Raw genomic sequence first — 4,506 nt, forward strand, 5'->3', positions numbered from 1 at the left:
AGCCCTAGGCACGCGATTAAACGAACATGAAACAGATATAAAAAAAAAACAAAAAACTAGCACAGCGCTTTCACAACACATACGAACTAATGGGCACTCAGCAGATTCATCAAACACAAAAATAATCGACATAGAAAAACGAGAAAAAACCAGATACACATTAGAAAGTTTAAGGATCTTGCAAAAAAGGGGAAACACAATAAACAANTTAATGACGAATTTTATGTGAGTATTTTTTGTGTTCAATATCTCAGATGTTCTTTTGCAATTTTTATATGTACTTATGTATATGTATGTGTATTTGTTCCTTTACTTACTATCATATATATATGTATGTATTTATATTTTTGTAACAGATAATAAAATAAACACGCCCCTGAAGATGCTAAGAAGATTAGCGAAACGTTGGGCCGTAAGTGAAATAACGTCGTTTTATTTACACTAAAAGAACAGATCAGACAAGCCTATCACAAAGTAAAAATTTTCACAAAATAAAAACTGATCGGATATACATAAATAAAGTTTCAATTTTACCTATATTTTATACGACAAATGCTGAGCTAAAGCCAGCAGGACTCTTGCCATCGAAAACGGATCTCGTCCAGAGAAATGTCCATATTTGGCTCAATGTTGAATGTGATTAATAGATCTACATCTACTTCAATTTCCATTTTTTTCCATATTGTTTATTTTATGTACACACCCGAGTCTTTCTCTTCAGCTCTACAATAAAAAATAAATAAAAAATTTTAATATACCATGCTTTTATAAATGGACTAAAAAGTAGAAAATAATATTTCTCAGTCCCATAGAATTTGTTTTAATATCTTTGATTTTGAAATTACCAAAAGTCATTATAAACAATTTATAAGATTGAAAAAGAAAAACGCGGAGCGCATGCAATACAAAGCATTAGATTTAATTGACAATAGTCAAACCACATAACATAAACCTAAACTTTCTACAGCGAAAGTACGAATTTTAGATCGATTTTAAGCGGTGGTTACCCTGCAGCAATTCAGACTCACCCTAGGTTAGCACTCAGATAGTCGTTATTGTTACCAGCACTAGTCCCTCATAATTCCCCTGCCATTTTTAGCATTGGCGTGTCATTGGAAAAGGACCGGTCCAATCAACACTGACCGTAAGATAGTCCTGGACTAGTCCAATTTTGGAGGTTTTTGTCGTTGGAGTAAGATTGCGTTCTGCACTTCGCAGATGCTTTTTCACAATTCGGAAACACAAAAAAAAAATAAATTTTATCATTTTATAACCATGTTGCTTCTGACGGCATTTGAACCCGGACCCTCCTGAAAGCTAACAAATAATGGCAAGCATCTCTGAGCACTGAGCTACAGCCACGCATGTAAATGTGTGTTCAAATGTTCACTTTGCATCAAGGCCAGACCAAGCGATTGGGACATTTACAGGGTGGTGTTCTTTAAATTTTTTTTATTGAATTGCAAGACAACACCACCCTGTCACTGCCAAACTGTACTTTTCGTCTATCTCTAGGCCGGTTCCTTGGGGACTGGTCGAAGGCTGACATTTTCGATGCAAGCAAATGTCCAATTCTCACCAGTCAAATTTTAACCACTGAAATACTAGTCCTTAACGGAATTCTGGCCGCCTTATTGTTGCAGGGATATTATATCCAAATACATACATATATTACTTTTCATACCAGTTCAAGTCTATTACATGCGCCCCACGCTTTTCATTTTCAATCTCATAAATTGTTTATAATGACTTGCTAAAATTTCAAAATCAAAAGTTATCAAAACAAAGTCTATGGGACTGAGAAATATTACTTTCTACTTTTTAGTCTATTTATAAAAGCGTGGTATATTAAAAAGTTTTTGATGTGTATACATTAGAGTGGTTAAAAAAAATTGTTTTTTGGAAATTCATAAACGCTACCTCAAAATATTGTTATTTGTGATAAAAAAAGAGAAACGTGTTTTTTCATTTTGAAAAAAAAAAAGTTTTCTTAGAGGTCTCGCTGGTCGGTTTTTTATAAAAACGCTGATGTTCTCAACTTTTTATTTTCTTGACATGTTAAAATGCAGCTAAAAATTTGTTTTTTACATATAATTACTCTGGTATTATTGGGGAACATTCCCTTAATTACATACCTATCTTGGGCAGTTACAATGGGCCTAGTGCCCGAAAATATGCTCTCGAAAAGAGACTAGTAAAATTAAAACGTTGATACTGAACGATTTACGCATTGTCATGGGTTAGAACTTGTTACCAGGGGGTTTCTGGGGTTGCTAATTAGGAATCTGAAGTCAGTTTTTCGAAACTCAAAATGGCGCATCCAAAATGGCGGTCCATTTTTTTTTTAAAATGATTGGATTTGTTCGAAACCCGGCCATCGAGAGTTTTTGTGGACGCCGATTACGAATATGAAGTCAATTTTTTTAAATTCAGAATGGCGGATCCAAGTTGGCGATCAAATTAAAAAAAAAGTACTAAAATTAAAACGTTGATACTGAACGTTTTAAACATTGTCAAGGGTTAAAATACGTTTCCAGTGGGTTTCTGGGGTTGCTGATTACGAATCTGATGTCAGATTTTCAAAATTAAAAATGGCGGTTAAGAGTTTCAAACGAATCCAATCATTTTTTTAAAGTTGGTCGCCATTTTGGATCCACCACATTAAATTCGATAAACACCTCGCAAAAACTTTACATTTAGGTTTATAAAATTTTAGTGAACATATTTTAAAAATATTTAGTGTCTTTATGCCATCTGATTATTTCACAATGTAACTAGCCAGGACTATCACAGTCTTCTATATCGGGTGCGATTGTTTCTGATATCATTCGAACACTGAAGTTACAAATTTTGATGTGTAATGTAATGCATGTTTAGGGGATTCACAATTCGTGTTAGACGTCGTAATGTCTTAAAGGCTTAAATTTGTTCAATATAAAGTAACGGTTAAAAGCGATTTGAAAGATTCGTTGGGTATAATAGGAGCCAATAATATATTTCCTACTAGTTTAAAAATATTTTGGTTATGTTAAAAAACGCCTAAAGAAGTATTAGGTGTTATTTTACGTTTAAAAATTTTAAGACTTTAACACATTACGACACTTCTTGTGAATCCTTCATATGTGCTTGACCATTAAACTATATCGTTGTTTATTTGGGTAAAATTAAAACATATTTCACTGTTCAATATTGGAGTTGGTGTGAAGTATGCAAATGAGAACAACAATTATCATTGGTAAAATTTCGATTCTAAGAATAAAATGTTTTTAAACAAACGAAAAATTTATAATAAAATTTGAAGGATTTTAGATACTGCGTATGGTAGCATGAAATTTTACAATATGCTTAATTGTCAGGTGTTTTTTGTAGAGAGAGAATAAAGAACACGACGGTTTGAGGTTTATGAGTGGACTGACCGTTTAATGTATCAAGAATATGCTTATAAGTATTACAATTATGCGAAGCTGGTAAATAAAGTATAATAAGCTTATGAGTGCATTTTATATGCACATATACAAATACAAATACATATTTAAATACATAAGTATTTTCAACACCCTCACTTATTGTTTACAAAATTATTATTCATATTTAAAATAAAAATTTTTTTAAAAGGCACAATTGATTTCAAACTAAGCTATCGAAAAACTGATGATGTCAACTTGGCAGCATTTAGTGACGCTGATTGGGCAGCAGAAATCGACGGCAGAAGATCGTGTTCCGGCTATGTATTAAAAATGTCCAATGCTGCTATAAGTTGGTGCAGCAAACGGCAACCAATAGTTGCTTTATCAAGCACAGAAGCAGAATACATCGCATTGTCTTCAACAGTACGAGAAATAATATGGATGAAAATGTTAGCCAAAGAAGTTGATAAAAACTTGGTTGAAACTACTAAAGTTTTTTGTGACAACCAAAGTACTATCAAATTAGGCTCGAGCGAAGCATACAGACCAAGGACGAAACACATTGATATCAGATATCACCATATACGTGAAAAAATCGATGAAGGTTCAATCAAATTGGAGTTTCTTGGTACTCAACAAATGGCAGCTGATTCGTTAACAAAAGCAGTCAGCAGAGAAAAAACAAAATTTTGCGCTGAACAAATGGGCTTAAGCTCATAATAAAATAAGACAATAATTAACATTTATAATAATTATTGTTTTACTCACAGTTATCCAATATTATACAACATGGGAGGCTGGTTTTCATCGGAGCAGCAGAAATCCAACAACAATGGAGAAGTACAGAACAATATCAATATTAGTGAACCTGTTCCAATACACAACCAAGAAATCTTGATTATGTTAGGGATTATTTGCATTCTAAAAATAATAGAATTTCTATACTTTTTATATCGATTACATTATCGTAAAGTTAAAAGACAGTATCAAACTCAAAAAGTATAATACACTGTAAAACAAAATCTTGCTAAAACCCAAAAAAAACTGTAGTATAAAATTAACTTCAAATTACATTAAAAAAAACATCAAAAATATTGTA

This window comes from Rhagoletis zephyria, unplaced genomic scaffold, assembly GCF_001687245.7.
Source record: "Rhagoletis zephyria isolate East Lansing unplaced genomic scaffold, Rhagoletis_zephyria_1.1 Rzeph_scaffold_02606, whole genome shotgun sequence".
NCBI lineage: Eukaryota > Metazoa > Arthropoda > Insecta > Diptera > Tephritidae > Rhagoletis > Rhagoletis zephyria.